This window comes from Furipterus horrens, unplaced genomic scaffold, assembly GCF_987537825.1.
Source record: "Furipterus horrens unplaced genomic scaffold, mFurHor1.1.pri manual_scaffold_7, whole genome shotgun sequence".
NCBI classification, from domain to species: domain Eukaryota; kingdom Metazoa; phylum Chordata; class Mammalia; order Chiroptera; family Furipteridae; genus Furipterus; species Furipterus horrens.
In genome coordinates, this window is record NW_028327177.1 from 89,418,002 (window position 1) to 89,435,199 (window position 17,198).

The 17,198-nt window shown below is 40.9% G+C and overlaps 1 protein-coding gene, 1 long non-coding RNA gene and 1 pseudogene across 3 annotated transcripts in view; 1 reads left to right on the top strand and 2 right to left on the bottom strand.

Annotated features, from left to right (window-relative positions):
- The window catches only part of PTPRG (protein tyrosine phosphatase receptor type G), a 721,348-nt gene that overhangs the window by 665,094 nt on the left and 39,056 nt on the right, over positions 1-17,198 (bottom strand). The gene's annotated exons all lie outside the window — the stretch shown is intronic.
- Positions 1-17,198, bottom strand: part of LOC150004766 (uncharacterized) — a 66,661-nt gene that overhangs the window by 48,798 nt on the left and 665 nt on the right. The window contains exons 2-5 of the long non-coding RNA XR_016512402.1: positions 15,302-15,380; positions 8,327-8,423; positions 7,588-7,692; positions 6,291-6,387 (exon numbers count right to left, since the gene is read on the bottom strand). This is a non-coding gene — a long non-coding RNA (uncharacterized LOC150004766). The remainder of the gene's footprint in view (positions 1-6,290; positions 6,388-7,587; positions 7,693-8,326; positions 8,424-15,301; positions 15,381-17,198) is intronic.
- LOC150004768 (NAD kinase pseudogene) lies at positions 13,675-14,992 on the top strand (annotated as a pseudogene).

Below are 17,198 nucleotides of genomic sequence, written 5' to 3' on the forward strand. Positions count from 1 at the left end.
GATCCCAAACTTTTTTGTTATTGTTTTGTTTTTTTAATTGGGACAATCAGGGCAAATTTGAATGGAATCTGAGGACTAGATAGTAATGTTGTATCAAAGTTAATTTCTCCATTTTGATAGATGTATTGATGGATGTATGAGAATGTCCTTGTTTATAAGAAATACACATACAAGTTGTTCAGAGATGACAGGCACCAGGATGACAATAAATTCAAAATGGTCTGGGGAGGGGGTGGAGTCCCTTTATTTGTTGTTGAATTTGTGTTTAACTTGTAATGGTTATAATGCAGGGTGGCTATGGAAGGGATGGGCCCTTTCAGAAGGTAGATGGGGAAGGTCACTCAGAAAAGACAGGAACTGAGATGTACAAGAGAAGGATCAGCCATGCAAAAACCCAAAGGGTAGACAGAGATAATCATGATGCTGATTAAAACAAACCTTCAGCTAACTCTTATACGATGCTCACTGGGTGCAAGGCAATGTCCTAAGTGTTTTCCATATTTTAACTCATTTATTCCTTATGACCACCTTATGTAGTATTATTAAGTACTACCAAGTAGAAATGTTATTATGCCCAACTTATTTCGAGGAAACTCAGAAACAGAAAGGTTTTAGTAAGTCATCCAGGTCACAAGGTTAGTTACTATTACAGCCAGGACTTGAACCTACCAGTCTGGCTCCAGGGTCTGTCTGTACTCATCAAGTATGCCATCCAGGTAACTACCTACATGTGCTACCAGGACCGCTGGACCATCCCAGCCCCAAAGACCGGAGCAAGTGAGTGAGTGAAATTGAAGGTGTGCGAAGTGGAGGCAGGTCCACTGTGAGAGCCTGGATTTTTGGTTTTTTGAGATTTTATGTATTTATATTTAGAGAGAGGCAAAGGGAGGGAGAAAAGAGGGACAGAACCATCGATGTACAAGAGAAACATCAATCGGCTGCCTCTCGCACACTCCTAACAGGGGACCTGGCCTGCAACCCAGGCATCAAACTGGTGACCCTTCGGCCTGCTGGATGACGCCAGCCAGGGCAAGGGTCTGGATTTTTTCATGTATGGTGGGGAAGATGTTTCTAAAAGCAGCGAGACTACCGCATTTTAATTCAGACAAAATGATTGCCTAGACCAAGTCAGTAGCAGAAGGGATGCAGGGCACTAGCCAGAGAGATTCAATTTTTTTTGGAGGTAAAGCCAACAGGACTTGGGGGACTGTCCTAGAAAGCCCGGCCATGAAACCACCTTGTAAGTACAACTGTATTCACCCTCCCAATCCCTTGGATCAGATGGGCACGTGGTGAGGTCACATCTGTTGCTGGTGGTTTTCGATTCTGCCTGCCTCACGATGCTCACAAACAGCAGAGTGCACTCCTACCCTCTTCTTTCTAAGGCCTTCATGAGACTACACCATATTCAATTTAGGTAAGCATTTCTCACAATAATAAACAATGTCCAGTTCATTCTGATTTCATAGCTTCCATCCACACAAAGAGAATGTCTCTCCCACCCATTAAGTCATTTGTCCTCCCTGAATCTCATCAAAGACAGCACCTGGCACTCTAATTGGGGCAGTTTAAAATCGGTAATTCAACCTTGAGAGGATGTTCATTCGACTCAACACATCTTTCTAATCTAAGAAACACACCAATTCCCTTTGACCTCAGCATGTCTTGCTTTAAATTGTGACAGCAGTGCCAAGAATTTCATTTTCAAAGAGCTGACTGAGCCACATGGGAACATTAATACCTAAATATTGAAGCAATCCTGATGCTTTGCTTAAAGGAACGTGAAATTTGCTAGATGAAAGGTTCCAAATGTTGCTGGTCTATGCCTTCAAAACAAAAACAAAAACATGTCATTAGCATATTTTATCTCTCTGCATTAAGTCAGAAAGTAAAAGGCATGATTTCTCTTAAAAAAAATATTTTTTTAAAGGCTCTGCTTTTTATTGCCAGTAATTGCGTTTGCTAAGAATGATGGTAGGTTTTTGAGTGTCCTCATCTAATGGGTATGATTTTCTTCACTTCTGAATATGAAAAAAATGTTCTTTTAACTCTTTGACAGTCCAAGTGTATTTCACTCTGCACTGCTGACTGTGACTATAGAAAGCATTCCATGTGCAGGTCTGAAATTATACAGGGTAAGCACAAACAGTGAGGACCGGAGGGAGTGTGCAGGACACAGCTGACCTGTTCTTTGTCACCCTCTCGTTCATCGCAGAGGCTGTTCCATCAAATAATCAAGTACAAAAACAATTAATTCCAGGAACCAGAGAATTCAGAACAAGGGTAATAGGGTCCCAATCCTCCGAAGCCGTATCATCAAATTCTCTCACATGATTTACAACCTGGTAATCTATCTCTTTCCATTGATTATCCTGCTATTATGGGATATAACTGCTCTCTGCCCATTTCAAGAACTCTAAAGTGTTGCACTGAGAATACACTAATGCACCTTTAATGCAGAGAAGGCAGGGAGGAAAAAACCCAAGGAACAAAATAAGGCTGGAGACTGCATAAAGCTCAAGTTCCTTTCAAAAGCACTGAAGAAGTTAACAGCTTTTCAGGGAAGAAATCAGGCAATTCATGCCCAGCAGTGACCTGGGCTCACAGCTTTAACATTTCTCAGTGGAGAAAACCCAAGAAAAGTGTCTGGACCTGATCAAATTGCACAGAAGGATGCTGTGGATCCCAAGATACCGGCCAAACAAGCTCTGTACATGAGAGCCTTCTCTGTTGCATGGATTATTCATAATATAACGTTTATCAAAACCTTAATGCAGGGTTGGCAAACTCCATTCTGTTGTCTTGTTGTATGGTCTTCAAGCTAAGAATGGTTTTTACACTTTTAAATGACTAGGAAAAAAATCAAAAGAACATCTTGTGACAAATGAAAAGTATATGCAATTCAAATTTCAGTGTCCTTAAGTGAAGCCCCATTGGAACACAGACAGGCCTGTTTGTTGGCTGTTCTTTATGGCTACTTCCAACCCACAGTGAGAAGGTCCTACTGCAATATTGGCCAGCAAAGCCAACTAGTTCTACTATCTGGCTCTTCATAGAAAAAGTCTGCCAATCTCTGTCTTAATTCACCCACAAATTTCAGAAAAACAGCTCCAAATAAACTGGAAGTCCATCAGAAAAATGTAGTTACTAATGAAAGAAAAATTTTACCTTCCCCTTAGGCTCCCGATTCAGAAAACTCAGCAGAAATGGCACAACGTACATAAAGTCCCTCAAAAAGCTTTCAAGTTTGTCACATTGGTAGCCAAGATGGTGGTTAAAAATAAAGCAGAAAAAAGATGAAAATAAAAAATGAGGAGGAAAGCCTTTGCTGGTCACTTTACCTATATAATTCCATTTGATGTACACAGAAAGGTTCTGAGAATGGTTAGCCCCATTTTACAGACGAGGAAACTGAGCATAAGTGAGGTGGTCTGAGGTCCTTACAACATCACGGCAGTACATGGTGTCTTCAGAATTCAAGGCCAGGTTTCATTAGCTCGACCTGTATACTTTTAATTATTACAAGATGATTTGGACTCCTGTTCAAAAACGCATGCTGCTTTAGCCATTCAGAAAAACAGACTGAAACCGTAAGAGAATAAATAACATTTAAGTGAATGACATGAAAGAACAACCTACCTTTGAAAGGAATGGTCATTTAACAGAGAATGTTTGTCTTATTAAAGGCCACATGCTTTGGTGTTGAGCTCTTAAGTAACAATCAGTTCCTATACTTCTTATCACCCTCAGTATAGCCAAATCCATTTAGGCAAACACACTATATAATATTGTTATCCATCTGCTGTGAAGACAGCTGGCTTTAGCCCAGCATCCTTGCCCCATGGACATTTCTTCCCCCATGCTTATCTCCCAGGGCAATTTTTTATACCCAACAATAAATCACTTATAATCTCAGAGACAGTGACACTACATCTACCAAATGATTCATTTCTTTCAAAACCTCTTAACAGAGCCTGATGCCATAGCCAGGGGTAGCGCTGCATATCTTATTACCATGATTGTGACGATGCTCGTGGTAAACACACACAGCACTTACCGTGCACCAGACACTGTTCCAAACACTTTAAATGGATTTGTGTATTGAATCGTTAATCCTTACAATCCTAAAAGGTCGGCACAATAACTACTTTATTTTACATATCAGGAAATTGAGCACAAAGAAATTAAACAATTTGCCACAGTCTCATTGCCAGTAGGTTGCAGAGCTGGGATTCACACTCAGGCAAGTGTGACATCACAGTTCACACTCCTTACCCCATACCTCTCACTGCCTGTCCACACTAGATCAAATAAGACCATTTAAATCTGAAAAGCAATTTTGTATGATCAAGCTTATCTATACTATTAACAGTAAAATGGCAGTCTTCAATTTTTAACAACTGAAAAAGGGTTGGGAAGAATAACCTACATAAGTGGATAGAAATAAGAAAACATTTTTAAATGCAATGTTATTTCTTATTAAAAAAGATGAAACATCTGGAATGTTTAGAAATGGTGGGGTGCTTCCAGTTGACTTGCTTTCACAGCAAAGGTCAGGCAGGGACCCCTTTCTATTTTGTACACTTCTAAGGTCCCGAAACTTCTTGGATTATACTAAACACAATTCAGCCTTTCCCCGAAGGATGAGGCTCTTTCCATAATGAAGGCTAATCAATCTGAAGAATAATTTCCACAAATATTTTAATAGTTCAATTATTATAGATTTAATATCTAACCTTTTACAGAGACCAGCGGCCTCAGTACATGATCAGGCTGAATCTGATCATTAGCCACTGGTGGCATACACATGGTTGCACACCACTCCTCACTCTGAGCCCCCAGGTATATGTAATTAACGAGACTCCTCTTCCCCAGAGTTCACTCAACTCAACAGGAATAAAGAGTATTATCTGAGATAATCATCCAAAGGACCAACAGCAAGGGATCAGAGTAAAGATGTAAGATGAAATCCTTCCATTGCCTATCCCTAAATCAGTGACAGCTGAGCATCAGGGAAAGCCATCTTTATCTCCAATAGTGCATGGGGTCGAGAAATGGGACGAGGTTTCTTGCCCAGTCTGCTTGTAAGGCCTAATCATGCTGTCTTAACCAAAAAAGAATGAATTATCTCACACAAAAGGATGTCCGACAGAAGGAAAGGTTTGGGGCTGGTTGATTCAGCAGCTCGAGAATATCAACATAATCCAATTATTCCCTTCCATTCCATTCCCTGGCTTCAAGGAAAGATGCAGCTTTCTGGGGAGGGCCCAGCCCACACATCATCTCATTCTATTGAACAGAGTCAGATCACATGGCCAGTTGTGAACCACTCACTAAAAAGGGATGTAAACCAAATGAACCCAACACAGAAGCAAGGGTTTGGCTTCATAGAGGATGGTGGGCACCTATGTGAAACTGAGGCTCTGTTCAGGGGATAGATGCTGCAAAGGCATCGGACAGCATCCCCAACAAGCCTTCCAACCTGAGCCCAAGATGCAGACCAGAGATGAAAACTGGACAAAAGCCAAAAGACAATAACTTCAGCCCTCATGATGTAGAAAAAAAGAAGTCATTAGCAAAAATTTTTAATTGGGGATAATTAGATGAAATTTAAGGTCTCTACTTTCTCTTGAAAGATTCAAATAATCTAACACTGACTCAAAGTCCCCAGTGCAATAATCAGCCCAAGCCAAACAGAGCTAGCTGGCCTTGGAGAAGAGGCAAGTTGTGTCCAGTTCTCCAGTCCGGCTTCTCCCTGTGGCCCACGTACCTCTCTCCTTTCTTTCAGATGCTAAGCCCAGACAGAGGGCATTTAGTTTACAACCTCAGTATTGGTCATCACAGAAATCCGCTGGAAAAAGTAGGCCGACTAGTTGGAAAAACCCAACAGGGAAATGTTCACCTCTATGTGTTTTCAGAGAATTTAATTTAAAGGAGAAACAAAAGGGAGAGTCAGGTTAATAATCAAAATTTTCTAGCTACATTCTCAGAGGCCTCCAACCCCCAAAAAAGTCATGTAAGATTTAAGGAGCTTGTGGTATCAAATGAGAGCATGAGAGAGGTCCAACTTGGTGTAGCCTCAGGTTTAGTGTGGCATTTGATTCATCTGGCTAGCATTTGGCCCCAGGTATTTTAGTTTTTAATGAATCCCAAAGAACAGAGTTTGATCTGACTTCTGAATTAATGCAGCATCCTCTCAGGACAATATTAGTAAGTCTTTAAAGGAAACCCATTTCAAGAAAACAGAGGATTTACACTAAAATGAAAACCAACTAGACACCACCACTTACCCAAAGCTTTCATTTCACAGATGGCTGTCCACGCCACTTCTGTTTCACCAGCTATGGTTTTGAAGAAGGAGGTATATGGAATACCAATTCTAGACCCCTGAAATTATACCAAAATGGGTCAAAACCCATCCCTTAACATAGTCTTTGGCACACCGTCAGGGCTCTCTCAATACTTACCAACTCAGAAAATGAATGTACATATCTGGTTAACACCTCAACCAACCAGAAGAATCAGGAACAGGATGTGCCCATTTACCAAAAGGGGGATTTGCGTAATAACAGAATGTGGTAGGGCCCAACAAAAAGGGTGTTTGAGTCCAGGAACACCGGGACTTACACTTCCATCTTCTCATCTACACAGGAAGATGGAGCTCTGTGAGGACACAGACACGGGGAGAACACCATGTGAATATGTGGCCAGAGATTGCAGTGATGTACCTACTAGCCAAGGAATGCCAAGGACTGACGGCAAGGCCCAAAACCTGGAAGTGGCAAGGAACAGATTCTATCTCAGAGCATCAAAAAGGAACCAACTCTGCCAACACCTTTATCTTGGACTTCTAGACTCTGGACTAGACTCTCTAACTACAAGACAGTAAAGCTCTGTTGTTTTAAACCAGGTAGTTCGTGGAACTTTGTTATGGCAGTCCTAGCAAACTAATATGGAGGTTGGCCTAAATCAATGATGTATTTGTAAATGTTTACCATCCAGCTCTAGGAAAGGACTGAATTGTAGCATTTGCTGATTACCATGGAGTAAACAGTCCCACCACAGCTAATTTCAAACTACCAATATGCCACATTGTACCTTAGCACATCACCGTATAGCATTTCCACCACACAGATAACAGTAGACAAAGGCTCAAGAGCATCAACAACAGTAAAATGTATTAAAATAATTAGGAAGTGATGCATTTGGGGTATTTACTACTATACTTCTTAAATATAATTTAGTTGTAAATTATATATTTTTGCTTGAAAAGGCTGTATTTAATTAACAGCTCACAGGCCCTGGTAAAGTGGCTCAATTGGTTAGCACATAGTCCCAAAACACCAAGGTTTTGTGGGTTTGATCCCCAGTCAGAGCACATACAATGAATGCATAAATAAGTAGAGCAACAAATCGATGTGTTTCTCTCTCTCTCTCTCTCTCACTCTGCCTCTCTCCCCCCACTCCCTTCCCTTCTTCTCTCTAAAAACCAATAAATGAAAATTTAAAAAATAAAATACCCAGCACACAAGATTCCTGGAAATCTAACAATCAGTCTCACAAAGCCTACACAAGCAGCTCCCTTACCCAAGAAAGGGCGGGTAGAGTAGAAATCCTCTGGCCTCACAGGTGGAAACTACTCCTGGTCCTGGGAGTGCGGTCTTCAAAACTGCAGAAGGGGGGTCGCACTGGCTGTCAGATGGCAACAGACAGTTTCCGGTTAATTAAGCAGGTTTTTAGTGCAGCTAAAACCCCGGTCCTATCTTCTCACCGATCCCATAAAGCATTCGTGGCAGTTTGGTTTTTAAGCAATACAAGAGTAATTTAAAATCAATTTCCTCTCTCCTTGATGAACAATGGACTATTTAGTGTGACCCACAAAGAAAATTAGAAGAAGTGTACATGAGGCAGCTACCTGGAGCCCCAGCTGCAGTGAGCTTCAGGATTCCAACTCAAAGCTGATGCTTGACTAGTACCACGAGGACATTGGTCTGTCTTATTCCTCTCTGAACTCTGTGGTATATATCAGCACTGGCTTGGGTATTTGATCCTCTCTAATTAATGGGAAGGCAGAGACCATTTTTTATCCATCTTTTTTTATACATCTATTTATTTTTTAAATTGAACATGCTATTCAGTTGTCCCAATTTTTCCACCTTTACCCCACCCCCACCCCACCCAGCACCCTCCACTCCCTCCAGCATTCCCCCCTCCTTTGTTCATGTCCATGGGTCATGCATGTAAGTTCTTTGGCAACTCCACACTTGTCTTGACCGGAAGTCTATTTTTGTCCTTCTTAGTCAGTCAGCATAGGTATAATGAGTACCAGTTATGAGTTTGGTGCTCTGGAAAGCCCAGCGAGCAAGAGAGACAACCTCAGCCCCTCTGGTACACACACACAGGCGGGCAAAGGCAAGGAGCGCCTGAAACAGAAATTTGAAGATTCCCATTAAACAAAGTCACAGAGAAACATTTGCCGAATTAGCCAGATGCATCTTGCACCTAAAGGCTGTAATTCTACCACTATTGCCAAGACCAACGGTTCTCAACCTGTGGGTCGCGACCCCTTTGGGGGTCGAACGACCCTTTCACAGAGGCGCCTAAGACCATCAGAAAACACATATATAATTACATATTGTTTTTGTGATTAATCACTATGCTTTAGTTATAGTTGAGGGTCACCACAACATAAGGAACTGTATTAAAGGGCCGCGGCATTAGGAAGGTTGAGAACCAATGGCCTAGACACTTGATCCTGGACCACTTTAGCCTGAGCTTAATGTTGATCATAACAGTACTTCCTCTTACAGGGTTACTGTGGGGTCCAAATAAAATTACACAGGACATGAGTTGTCTGTCCCCTCTGTCCCCTGATAACACATGCTAAACTTTACCTCCTTCACACCTTTAATCAACGGCGACTACAACGAGGTCTACAGTAGTCCCTCTCCATATCGCGGTTCACTTATCACAGCCTCGCTGTATCGCGGGATTTTTTTAAGTATTATATTTAATTATTTATCGCGGATTTTTCGCTATATTGCAGGATTTTGCGATACTGTATACGTAAGTTGTTAAAGGTATGTAGGTTTAAGAGTGTAGAGTATGTAAAAACATAAGTAGTGTTTATAAAAGTGTGGAAAAGATTAATAAGGGAGTGGGAAAGGTTAATAAGGGACTGGGAATGTTTTATAAGAGTGTGGGAAGGGTTTATAAAGCCTTAAAATATATATAAATACTAAAATAAATGTAAGGTTTCTACTTCGCTGATTTTCACCTATTGCGGGGCAGTCTAGAACATAATACTCGCGATAAGTGAGAGAATACTGTATTTAAAATAGGTGACACCTACCAAACTCTCCATTTTCCTTAACCTTCTTTTCTTTCTTCCTGACAACTCATCACCTTTTAAAATGTTAAGTTTCCCCACCTCCCACTGCCCCCATACATAATAAAACACAAACCCCAAAAAGGCAAGTATCATTTGTTAGTTTTGTTACTTTTTCAAATACCTTAAACAGGGCATATCAAATAGGAGACACTCAATAAATGTGAGGGAGGGATGGATGGATGGATGGATGGAGGCTAAACTCTTATGGAAGTGACCGTATCTCATTGATCTCAGAATCTCCCAACATCCTACACAAATCACTTTCAATTTTTGTTGAATAAATAATAAAAGAATAAACCATGAATACTGATCTGAGCCCACAAATAACCTAAGATACCCAAAGGATATAATATCCTTACTTTTTCCAATTTCCCTCTACATGAAAAAACCTCTCACCACATGGTAAACATGCTCAACATGCAGACATTTCTTACTGTCTTTTCCAACTAGGCTCTGGGTGAGAGCACACAAGCGAGGAAGAGGACAGGGAGGTTGACCAGAAGCCCCTATCCTGATTCAATTAAATCTTTTTTTAAATCTTTTCTGTATTTTAAGATTTCAAGTAAGATTTTTTTGTTGTTGTTTTTTTAGGTTTCTTTTTCTTTTGCATGGGAATACGTTTATCTTTTTTTCTACATGCTTTTTAAAAATTGAGGTATAACTGACATACTTATATGCTGAATCTAAAAATAAAACAAAAAACCAAGCTCATAGATAGAACAGACTGGTGGTTACCAGAAGTGGAAGGTCGAGGGGTAGGCAAAATGGGTAAAGGGGATCAGAAGGTACAGACTTACAGTTATAAAATAAATGAGTCATGGAAATGTAACGTACAGCATGGCAAAAATCAATAATAATGTATTGTACAGGGGTGGGCAAAAGTAGGTTTACAGTTGTTTGTATAAAGAAACATGCAGGTTATGATTATTACAATAGCTTTATAAACTCAAAAGAATGTCACAATGGCATGCCTTTCCTCCCTCCCTTCCCCTCTCTCTAATAATAAATAAATAAAATCTTTTCAAAAAAGGAAGAAAACAAGATTAGAAGACTCTCAAGTGTTCCTGCTCATCTACAGGGTTTACTCTACTATTTTCTATTATAAAGTCTTTACAACCTTCATAAACATGAATAATTTTTTGTTGTGGTAAAGAACACAGGATATGTGAAAGTACATTGAAAAAAACTGTAAATCACAGATGTTTACTAATTTTGAATCTGAAGGTTGCTTGATTGAAACTATTCTTACTTGACATTTTACAAACACAAAATCAGACATCTTATCCATCTATTATGGGCTGATGTTTCCCAAAATCATATATCCTAACCCCACTATCTCAAAATGTGACCTTAATTAGAAATAGGGCCATCCTATTAGTAATTAGTTAAGATGAAGTCAGCAAGGCCCTGGTCCAGTGGCTCAGTTGGTTGGATCATCATCCTGTACACTAAAAAGTTGCAGGCTCCATCCCCAGGCAGGGTACATAGCTAGATTATGTTTTGATCCCCAATCAGGGCATGTACAGGAGGCAACCAATGAATCTTTCTATCTCACATCAGTGTTTCTCTCTCTCCCTCTCTCCCTCTCCTTCTCTCTCTCTCTCTCTCTCACCCAGTCCACCTTCCTCTCTCCCTAAAATCAATTAAAATATATCCTAGGGTGAAGATTTTTTAAAATGAAGTCATTAGAGTTGACACTAATGCAATACACCTAACATTCTTATAAAAAAGGGAAAATGTGCACACAGATACACATGCACACTAGGGGGGAAATGCACAGATAGACATGCACACAGGGAGAATATCATGTGAAGATGAAGGCAGAGATCAGCATGATGCTTCTGCAAGCCACGGAACACAAAAGATGCAACAAATCACCAGAAGCTTGGAGGCATGAAACAGAGCCCACAGAGGGAACCAACCCTGTCCACAGCTTGGTCTTTTGGCCTCCAGAACTGTGAGACAAATTTCTGTTGTTTAAGCTAGCCAGACTGCAGTACCTTGTTACAGCAGCACTAGCAAATTAATATGACAATCAAGCCCACATTTTCTCTTGTGGCCCCACTATAGGCTATTGCACCCATGCTCTTGGGCAGTAGTCTCCTGGTTTTAAGTGTGGTTACAACTTAAGTGATTCCCGCATTTAATGAGTACGTCTGATATACCTCCACTCTATCATCAACTAATACATAAAGCCTAAAATAAGAGACAGGAAGTGGGCAACACAGGACGACTAGCTACACATGTCCTGTTTCATGGACAAGAAAAGGGGTCTCCATGGTAAAAAAGAAAGACACTAGCTGCACTGTCTCAATCAAGCAAGAAAACCCATTCTCGATTTCTCTACTTTGTTGGCCCACTCAATCCCTTTCTTCTCTGGTGAATAAAAACACCCAAGGGGAAATGCAAACTTGATGAATTTCATCAACATTCCTAGCCAGACAGTGAGCTGCTTAATGGCTTTATCGATTCCTTATTTTGCTCTACATTATGTGTAACATTGGCTCAAGCAGTCCATACAAGAAGAATAAAGATGGTGTTGGCAAAAAGGCATTATTTCATTTTAAGCTTGTTACCACTGACACCAGTCAACCCTAAACAGAAGCGGCCAAGTCTCAAAACAAGCATGTGCAAAATTCCTATTCATTCCATGCCAAGAGCTCCTTCTCACAGCCAATGTCCCTTGATTTCAAAGTCCTATATTAGTTTGTAAAGAAAAACAAGCTGTGGCAACAATTATGCCCTTTAAGTGGATTCTGCATGCTAGAATGTTCGGTTTGGTTTTATACTCCAAGATAATTGTTACAAATGCTTTAGGGGGATAAATTTCATATTAGTAAAATGAATTTAATTATAACTAACACAGTCACTCTACCTCTCCATTTTATATAAATATCAAAATGTGACAAAAATATAACTGACAAAATCCATCAAGAAAAATGGGACCTTCAATGTCCTTGCAAGTTTATCCATTTTAATTGTTTAAATTAAACATGATATAAGCAAACATACAGGATGTTAAAACAAATTTCTTAAGTTTAAGACAATGACCTAAAACCAAATTTAACATGGTAAAAAGATTAAATCAGACCCTTTAACGAATGAACTTGGCCACTTTAAATATATGGGCAGTTTTGCAGTATCCTAACGCTAACAGACCAGGGAAAGTGAAATTTGGCATTAAGTGTTTTGTACCACTTATTTTGATCATATGTACAGTTACTAAAAATTGGGTTAAATGGCATAAAAACCTTGAGAAAATTATTCAATTCTGAAAAGCAGTTGCCCAAACTCAGGTGTGCAATTGCCATTTTTGTTCCTCACCCTTTCGGTCAAAGATGAAACAATCAGTAACTAGTAACTGAAAGAATGAGATTTCAAACCTACTTCTATCACTAACTCACTGTGACCTTGAATGGGTCTCAGACTCACCGAATCTCAGGATTCTCAGCAGGAATGAGAGAAAGTTTGGACTCCATCAAAAAATAAACACTTCGTTTTAAATCCTCACGCTAGGACCTCATGTGCCACCTCCCAAATCATTTGTCAAATAAATAAGGTAGTCTATGTTTCACATTCTGTGCTTCAACAAGAAAAATCAAATTTGAAGAAAGGATCTGTGTTTTTAAAAAAAGTTTAAAAACACTGGTGAAATTTGGTCTTTTGTTTTCTTTTTCAAAATAATCCCATTACTTGTAGAAAGGAATATCCACATTGTTTCGCACTCATACAAGAAACATGTTGTAAACATACAAGTAAAATTCCACTTATTTTTAAGCTAAATGTGGATATCCAGTGTTTTCATATACAAAGGAAAACAATGTTGAGACAAATTTTAGGGGGTTCAAGAATAGGAAGTCGGCCGTAAGTATTTTTTTTTGCCATAATCTAAGTCTTTCTAAATAAACAACTACTGAAGATATCTTTGGCCAAAGTTACTGAAAACTAATCTAAAAAGCACCTATTTTCTATACTGCTGCAACCAAATACAAATTGATAGTGTTCAAATTTGTTTTCAAATTTCACTGTCCTCTTGCCTAAAAAGATTTTGCCTTGAAGGTGAGCTGTGTATAAATTAAATGGGGGAGGGAGGCTTTATTTTCAAATACATTTACAATTTTTCAAGTTTTGCTAAAGGATACAATGGTGCTGATTGCTACTCAGCATTCCAGCACTGTGGTCCCAGTAGCGGGGGTGGGGGGGGGGGTGGGAGGGGTTAGTAGCAATGGCACTGGGTGCAGGTTAAGTGACTTTCAGTGGCAGCCGGGAGGTGAGGTAAGGAGATGACCCTGAAGGCCCCAGTGGTGGCAACTGGCATCAGTATTTTTCTGATCTATGTCCTCATTTATCAAGTACAGAAATGGAACAAGAAAAAGTCGAGTAAGAAGCTGAGCATAGACTCAGACTGGGGGCTCAGCTACCCTATCTAGGCAGGCCAAGTACAGCAGCCTCCGTCTCATCAGCCCTGGGGAGCACCAAGGAGTTCAGGAGGACCTATTCTCTGCATGGATCCTGCCCAGTGACTACTTCTGGGCCAAAGGCCTGTGTGTTGTAGAACCCCCAGACCATCATGCACCTGCCTGCCAGCAGTTCCCCAAAGAGCGTTCTTGGTATCAAGAAGATCCAGATGCCAACCTGCTCCAGCCCTTCAAGGAGCTCGGCATGCACATGATGAAGGAAAGCAATATGATTGTGTTTGTGAAACAAATTCCAGAAGACTCCATAAGAAGTGACAATTTTGGACCACTAAAAAGGAAGCTCTGCACCTTCAAAGAAGATTATGATGACATTTCCAATCAGATCAATTTTGGCACATGACTGGGAAGAGATAGGACCCTACTCGTCCAGGGCAGCATTCCTCCAGTCATGGTATTCTGCCTGGACTCCCTGTGCTTCTTGACTCCTTCAACTTTGAGAACTTTCGGTCCCAAATTATTCAAGTGATACAGGAGAACGTGCTCTTGTTCTTCAGAGCCAGCTGAAGGCGTGGGTGATGAAAGAGTTCAGAGGGAAGATGAGATCAGCAGAAACAGAACCTGGACAAAGAGGTCGGGAAGCAGGTCATGCAGCAGGAATAGAGCTCGTCAGGAGGTCAGGTAGCAGGTCATGTAGTACCATGTCCTGAACAAGGTGGTGATGGACAGAGGCCCCTCCTCGCATCTATCCAACGTGGATGTCTACCTTGGCTGGCATCTCATCACCACGGTGCATAACAACAATATGATCATCTCTACCCCAACAGGCAGCACGGTGTGCGTAGCCACAGACAGAGCCTCCATGATCCACTCCAACATGTTGGCCATCATGATCATGCCCAGCAGCCCCTGCTCACTGTCATTCCAGTTCACTGTGGTCCCCACAGTGAATGAGCTGAAGATCATATTGTCCCTGGAAGCAAGGAACACCATGTAGGGGTCCTTCGCCTGAAGAAAGAGTAAAGCAATCCACCAAGGAGAAAGCATCAGTATCACTACCCTCTCCCCTCCATCTGTGCCTGAGGCCCTGGGAGCAACTGGTATCTATCTGCACTGGAACATGTGGAATAAGAAGGCTCACTTCATGGAGGAGGAGGAGAAGGAGAAGGAATGTGAGGAGGGATAGGCCTGTGCTCCTGCTGCTGACACATGGGGACCCTAGAGCCCCAAAACCTCTCTGGTGTCTTTTTTTCCTTTTCTGCCTCCTTCCCACTCACCTTGGGGGGACTAGGCCACCCTGAACACATGCTGTAAACAGTCACACATCCCATGCATGTATCAGACATCTTAGTACTACTCTCTGCAGCCAAAGAAGAGCCTGAAATCTGTCTGTTAATAGCTTCATCAGTCAACATTTTAAATCTGACTTCTTTTTTGCAGTTTCTTAATAGCAAAGTGAGCAATGGCCAGAGCTCTTAAGTCAACACCTACTTACCTACATTGTCAGTCAGGGACAGCTAAGCAGACCAGCTTCTTTGTTAATTCCTTGTCAGGAAGCTTTTCCATATATCAGTCTATTAAAATTCATAGGGGATTAGAATCAATTGATCTATCCTTTGTTTTTGAAAACAAATCTCTTAATAGCTCAATAATGTTAAGAAAAATAATAATAAAATGCTACTAACAACTCAGTCTGTTGCTGCCTCAAGCTTTGTTTAAAAACAGAATAGAAAGAAATACAACATATAAATTTTCTAATCTTTTACATTAGCCAGACTTCTTCCCCATTACATAAACCAGTTACCCAAACATAACAAAATTTTTAAGACTCTAGACCCAAATCTAGTGACATATGGGAATCACAGACACACGTACACCCAGAGCAGGACAGCTGCTATGCATACATAAATGGTACTCTGCCTACCACCTTATGAATATAACATTAGTTATTTGTTTTAGTAAAAGGGTCAGAGCCTTCCTAACATTAATAATTTCATTTAGTAGAAAGATCAAAGCCTTCCAAATGTAAAATGAGTTTCTACTGCATCTTCCCCTCAAGTAGCCATAAGAAATACCTATTAGACTTCTGGTCAAGATGGAGGCGTAGGCAGACCACAGAAAGAATCACAACTACTTACAAACAAAAAACACCCAGAAAGGCCAGAAAATCAAACTGTATGGAAGTCTGATGACCAAGGATTTAAAGAAGTCATAGTCACCCAGACAGGTAGGAGAGTAAAGATGGGGAGTCAGGGTGGAGAGGATGTGCAATGGCAACGGCGAGGCAACAGCAGCAAGGTGGCAGCAGTGGCAGCCAGTGGCCAGAGGAACAAGCGGGCCCACATTCACGTGTGGTGGATAAAAACCAGGAAAGATCCCTTGGAAGCACGCAGTCCCAGCCCCAGGCCAGACCACGCAGAGCAGGGTTCCAGCACTGGAAAAATAAAGCCTCATAACTTCTGACTGTAAAAACCAATGGGGTTGGGACGGGGGAAGAAGCTGCCAGTCTCTCAGGAGAGTCTACTTAAAGGGCCCACAAGCACTTAGAATGTATGCAAATCCACCTATTCTGGGAACCTCCACCAGGATAACAGCTAGAAGGGCGCCAGTCGCATAAGGGAAGTGGGTGAAATGACTGGAAATTGGGCGAGTGCCAAGCCTCCAAAGCCAGGCAACGACACTGTCCTCTCTTCAACCCCTCCTCCACATACAGAGCCACAAGCGGTGACGAGGGTAGTCCTGCCTTGGCAAATACCTAAGGCTCCACCCCATTCAACCTAACAGGTGCACTAAAACAAGGAGTTAAAGAAGCTCTACCTAATACTCAGAAACAAACACAGGAAGGCTGACAAATTGAGGAGACAAAGAAATATGGCCTAAATGAAAGAACAGAACAAAACCCCAGAAAAAGAACTAAAGAAAACAGTGGTATCAACAGTGAAGGGAAAAAAGCTGTGATTCAAACAAACAATTTGGAACAGAAGGAAGAAATAAACATTCAACCAGAACAGAAAGAAGAAACAAGAATGAAAAAAAAAAAAATCAACAAGAATAGTCTTAGGAATCTCTGGGACAACTTTAAACATACCAACATCTGTAATATAGGGGTGTCAGAAGGAGAAGAAGAACAAGAAATTGAAAAATAATGAAAGAAAACTTCCCTAATTTAGTGAAGGAAAGAGACCTACAAGTCAGGAAGCACGGAGTCCTTAACAAGTTGGAGGAAAACAGGACCACACCAAGACACATCATAATTAAAATGCCAAATGTTCAAGATAAAGAGAGAATCTTAAAAGCAGCAAGAGAAAAACAGTTGTCTACAAAGGAGTTCCCATAAGACTGCTGATTTCTCAAAAGAAATTTTGCAGGCAATAAGGGACTGGCAAGAAGTA